The following is a 6,318-nucleotide window of genomic DNA, read 5'->3' as shown; positions in this document are numbered from 1 at the left end:
CTTGAATCCAGGTCTTTTTTGCTTCTAGTCCTTTATCCAATAACTACATCATATTGTTTCTCATAAATACACTGAGGTGTTATTTTGTTGGGTTAAGGTAAGGCTGCCATGATAAAAAAGATGATGTTCCTACTATTACTAAAGCTATAGTTTAAAATCTTTCCTTTATAGCTGGGGTCCTTAACCTTTTTTGTGCCATTGACCCCTTTAGCAGTCTGGTGAAGCCTATGAATTTCTTTGAAAAATGTTCTTAAATGTGTAACACAGAACATACAGGATCACAAAGGAAACCAATTATGTTGAAATATAATTATCAAAAGCAAGTTCATGAACCCCAGAATGAGAATTCTGTTTTCAGTAAGATACTTTTTCTCCTCAGTGCAGAAAAATCATATCAATTTTGAAATTTATTTTACCATGTTGCAAAAGTAATGCATTTTAATGAAAAAAGTGGGTTTTTTTACTCATGTGATTTGAGCATTGTGCTGTTTACTATACTACATTTAGTATTTGCTATATTTAGTACATGTAAATATATTACATATAAAATGTATACAATATACAAATATACTATACAGAAACATACTAAATATCGTACACCATATTTAATGATCAAAAGCATTTGTATTTGCTAATCTGTGTACATGCTGAGTCCTCCTTTTTAAGTAAGCTGTTTGAGTGCAATGATTGTTTATATCCCTGGAGTTTAACACAGTGCCTCATGGAGCATTTTGCTGTTGTTTTTCTTGGCAAAGATACTGGAGTGGTTGGTCATTTCCTTTTGTAGTAGATTAGGCAAACAGAGGTTAAATGACTTGCCCAGGGTCATAAAGCTAGTGAGTGTCTGAGGCTAGATTTGAATTCAAGTATTCCTGACTCCAAGCCCAGTGCTCTTATCCACTGTATCATCTAGCTGCCTCATATAGGATATAGCATGTGCTTAATAGGTTCAAATCTCTGCCAGGAAAACTCCAAATAGGGTCACAAAGAGTCAGACATGATTGAACAATGACAAAAATGTGCTTAATAAATGCTTGTGGAATTGAAGTAGGAAAGAGGAGTGGATAGAAGGCTGGCACTAGTCAGCAAGATCTGAGTTCAAGTTCCTATTCTAAGGACACACTGGCTGTGTGACCACAGGCAAGTCACTTGACTTCTCTGGTTCTGAGCTTCTATATTTGTAAAATGATGGGTTTGGACTAGATCCTGATGTGTGTGTGTGTGTGTGTGTGTGTGTGTGTGTGTGTATGTAAGAATGCGTCTAAAGGTGTTGCAGTGGATAGGGTACTGGCCCTGGCTTTGGGAGGACCTGAGTTCAAATTCGGCCTCAGATACATAACACTTACTAGTTGTGTGACCCTAGGCAAGTCACTTAACCCCATTGCCTAGCTAAAAAAAAGAAAAAAAGAAAGAAAAAAAGAATGCATCTAAACCTAAGACACTTTTCACAAAATTAGAATAGCTGCTGATTTGCTTTATCATAAGGTGGTTTACATGCAGGAAATTCCCTAACATTAATTAAAGGTACAATTAGGAGAACCAAAATAAACATCTCAAATTGCCTTTTACAGTACATTTATATAATACAAATATTTAATATAATTTATATAGTACAATTCTATAATAAATAATACAGTACAGTAAAAACCTATTTTGAAGAAAAGAAAAACCCAGTTCCCTAAGGAAACTGGACAGCAATGTGCCAATTAAACAGCAGATTTTTAAAAGGCAGAAATTGCCAGTGACATTATTCTTAAATATTTATCAAAATACAGTATATTATACAGCATATATGTATAGGACATATGCTGTGTGCATGCATACAAACTGTATCATTATTAATCTATATTATAGCTTTATAAATAACAGTATATTATCCACTGCATACAGCACATAGTGTATCTTTATCAATAATACAGTATATCTTTATCAACAACACATCATACAATTTATATTTACATACTGTATCTTTATCAGTAATACATTATATATTTACCGATACAGTATAATATATACAGCACTATATATTACATAATATATACAGCAAGATATATTACACACTACCCAATGAAATATATTGTATATACACTACATTGTATATTATTGATGAAGAATATATAATGATATACAGTATATATCTACAGAGAAAAATTTCAGGCTTTTAAAGCTCCACACCTGAGGACTGAGAAGCTCAAATTACACGGACACTTGATAAGTATCAGAGTGGGGAAACTTGAACTCAGTTCCCTTGCTGGGCACCACCAGTGGCATCAGCCTGCAGAGCCAGCCACGATGTTTGGGGTGAATCACAAGCCTTTGTACGGAAGGGCAGTGGGCAAAGATGCAGTTGAGGGTTTTCCCCACCCCCACCTTCCCCTCCTGATTATTTTCCCTGTAGAGGTTCAAAGTATACTCTGGAAAATGTAAAAGTAAATGATCAACAAACTAAGCCACTTCAGCTGCTATCTTTGCAGAAGATCTCACGCTCAGCCTTCGACCTTAACTCCCCTTCCCTTCCTCTCTTTCTCCTCGCAGCCACCACAAGGGCTAAACTGAAGCGCCTCAGCCGACAGCTCGAAGCACAAGACAATTATATAGCCCAACGGGCGGCGAGGTTATTGACCAATAACAATCCGACCTCACCACAGGGTAGGAGGCGGGGCTAATTGCCTTCCTCATTCAAATAAAAAACCGGGAGATTTGCATGGCGAACCAACGGCCGATTTTCCCATTGGCTGGGAGCTCGAGGGGGCGTGGCCAAGAGCCGGGGGGGAACGAGCCCCTCCTCCTTTCATTTGCATAACGGCCCCCCGCGCGTGCAGGGGAGAAGCGGGTTTGTTTTTGAATCTGCGGAGGCGGTGGCAGCAGCGGCGGCAGGCGGCGCAGGGAGGGGAGTGTGCGCGAGACTGAGGTGACGAGTTTGAGAGACGCCAGTGCGGGGCGGACTGCAGGAAGGAGCTTGGCTCTCCCTGCCGCATCTCCAGCCCCAAAAGGTATATATGGACCCTACGGGCTGTTATAACCATAGTTTTCTTAAATTACTATTGTAGTTCGCAAGGCTTCCCGCATTATGGCGGTCGCTGATGGAGTGTTTGCGCTTGCGCGGTTGCGGAGCTGCGGGCGGCGCTGCATGGGAGCACGTGATCCTGCGGGGTCCGGTTGTAGCTGCAATTGTGCAGCTGCTAGGGCGGTGGCTGCGCAAGCGCAATGTTCATTTTCAAGAGGTAGTGGGTTGTTTTTTTTTCTGGACGCCATTAGGTTCTAGATTTTTTTTTAAACCTGCTTTACTGAGGCATTGTCTTTCTATGTCTTGATGACTTTGGAGAAATGAGGAACTATTTTGAGGTCATTCATTTTAAAGAGAATGTTTTTACTTTTTGTCTAAGGCTCTCTCTACTCCATATGATTTTCCTTTTCCCTCCCCAGTTCTTTAGAAACAATGAAGCTGACTTGTAAAATACAGCACACGTGGTTCTAGGTTATAGTTTAATTCTTGGATTATTACTGAATTTAAATTTCTTTTAAAAACGTTCTTCAGTATTCATTATAGGAAGTTTTAATGGGATGAGTTCAAGAAAATAGTTATGCATGTTGTAAAAGTAGTAGTTTTTGTTTTTTTTAAATAAACTTGACGTGAGAATTTTGCAAGTGTTTAATCATGCCTGTAAGTGGCATTTTCTGAATATGAAGGCTTTCTTCTGGAAATATGAAAAAAGAAAATATAATTTTAAGAAAATATTGTTAAAATATTGTTTTAAAGGATTTTTTCCTGAGTTTTCCAGATTTATATAGTTTTAAATGACTGAAGTTTTCATTTTAATTTGAGTGCCTTTGAAATTACATTTGATCATTTCTGTCTTTTGGTTATCTTGTATTTTATGTAACATTTTTACTGTTTACCCATAGTTAATGCCAAAAGAAATTTTTATTTTATCACTTTACATTGTTAAGTGTTAACAATTTTGTTTTGTTCTGATAAGTATCAGTGGGCCTATTTGTTTTGTAAACTTTAACTCTATACATACACACACACACACACACACACACACACACACACACACACAAACATTTGGTAGGGCCTCTAATAAGAAAGTACAGTGTGAACATCAGATGTTATAGAAATCAGATTTAGAGCTCGAATGTACCTTAGCAGTCATCTCCTCTTTTTATTGTTGAGGAAATTGTTGACCCAGAAAGGTTAAATGACTTACCCAAGGTCACACAGTAAAAGGCAGAATTTGCACCTCAGTCACGGACTCCAGGATTCTTTCCAGCATAACTACTGGGCTACATCCCAATAGATTTTTTAATACTTTTACATATAAACAGCTTAAAGAAACAAGCATTGAGATATATTTGTAAATATAGTGTGGATTATTTTAGATTAGATAGTGTTATAATGTGATTTATAACAGCATTGTTATAATGAACTGTCACTGGAGTGACATTATTCTCCCAGATTGTGGAAAACTAATTAATCTTAGATATTTTGAGTAATTCTGAATCTTGTAAACAAATTTAAAATAAAACTATCCAATTAATATGCAGAGACTTATGTTTGTATCAGGTTGGTGTTAAATAAGGAAGTAGTATATCAAAACTGATGTTTCTTTATTTTTAATATGGAGATAACAATATTTAAATTTTTCTTAGTGTTGTGAGAACCAAATGAGGTAATACAAGTAAACCCATATATAATGTGTCAATTATTATATATAATGATTTTCTAGAAAAACAAGTGATTTAAAATGTAAATATTTTAGGAGAGTTAAATATATTTGAAACAATTGCATATTAGATTAATGTTGAAATTAATTGATTTTAAAGTGCACAAAAATTTAAATTTGAAATATGTAAGGAGTATATGCTTAAAAGTATTTGATATGTAAAAGCCATACACATTTTTTCATTTTTGTTTGAATAAGAAAAATAATTTTATATAAATTTTAACAATTAAAAGAGATTGTTCTTGTAGTAAATTTTGTTGTCTCACTATGTAGTCAGCCTTGGCTTGTGAAGCCCTTCACAACATTGCACCTACTGATCTTTCCAGCCTCACTATGCATCACAACCTTTCTTTCCTTCACTCTCTGCTCTAGCCAGACTGACTTCTTGTTGTTCCTCACACGCTGCACTCCATCTCTCTTCCTTTTTGTGCTGTGTCTCCCATGCCTGGAATGATCTTCCTCCTCAGCTTTCCCCTTAGAATCTTTTTTTATGTCTTTCAAGGCTCAGCTCAAACATTTTATAGGAAGCGTTTCCTGATCTCTCCTGCTGTTAACTGCCTTCCTTCCCTAAAGTACTTTGCCTTTATTTGTATATATTTAGATATGTACTCTGCCTCTCCTGTCAGTCTTTTCCCTCCCTCCCCTCCCTTAGATCCTTGAGAGCAGGACTGTTTGATTTTTGCCCTTGTTTGTAGTGGGGCATAACACTATGTGAAAGGGAGTAGCAGTGAGGTAAGATAGAGTGAAACCAGATTATAGAGGGTCTTCAAAGACTGGGAATCTGGAATTTATAAATGTAAGTGGCACTTTAGTGTATATAGTTGGTGTGCTCAGTAAATACATGTGTATTGCTATCTTTTCAGTAGATTGGGATGTTCTTTTCCTTAATGCTTAGCTTGCCTAAATGGAATTTCATTTTAATTACAGAGTTTATAAAGCAGCCCTTTGTAGTGTAAAGAGCACTACTTTACCAGTCAGGAGATTCAAAAAACCAACTCTGCTTTGAGTTGGTATGACCTTAGACAAGTCACTTCACCTCTATGTATCTCAGTTTCTCCATTTGTAAAATGAGAAGATTTAACTAGATAATCTCTAAAGCCTCTTTCCATAGCTCTGAAATATATTCTCTATCTCTAAAATTTAATGTCTGTCATTCTTTGTATCATTTTATTCTTTTAATCATCCCTTCTCCTCCTAGATCTAGATTTTTATAACTCTGCTTTCCATTTTCCTCCTACCCCTCTGACTACTTTGCTGATTTGCCCTGACCCCAACTGTAGGTATACCCCAAGATTTTCCCTGGACTCCCTTGTTTTCTTCCTCTACCCTCTCTCATCATTTCTTGTGTGTGCTGTTACCTCTATGCAAAAGATTCCCAGATCATATGCAGGATTACTCTCTCTAGTCCTGGACATTACCAGTTGTTTTTTGGATGTTTCCTACTGGTTGTCCTTTAGGCATCTCATATGTCCAGTTTTCTTTTCTGTCAAACCCATCCCACTTTCTTATGTTTGCTATATTTCTTGAGGATATCACCATTCCTTTAGTCAATCAATTTTGAAACCTCTGATTCATCCTCAACTCTTCACTC

The 6,318-nt window shown here is 36.7% G+C and overlaps 1 protein-coding gene across 1 annotated transcript in view; it reads left to right on the top strand.

The window, feature by feature from the left end:
- Nucleotides 1-2,805: 2,805 nt before the first annotated feature.
- ATF7IP (activating transcription factor 7 interacting protein) overlaps nucleotides 2,806-6,318 on the top strand; it is a 156,932-nt gene continuing 153,419 nt past the window's right edge. The window contains 1 exon segment of the mRNA XM_020994314.2: nucleotides 2,806-2,993. The gene's annotated coding sequence lies outside the window, so the exon portion shown is untranslated.

Source organism: Phascolarctos cinereus, unplaced genomic scaffold (assembly GCF_003287225.1).
Source record: "Phascolarctos cinereus isolate Bilbo 61053 unplaced genomic scaffold, phaCin_HiC Scaffold_1;HRSCAF=81, whole genome shotgun sequence".
NCBI lineage: Eukaryota > Metazoa > Chordata > Mammalia > Diprotodontia > Phascolarctidae > Phascolarctos > Phascolarctos cinereus.
The sequence above is the reverse complement of the archived record's forward strand: the minus strand, read 5'-3'. Positions and strand labels throughout refer to the sequence as shown.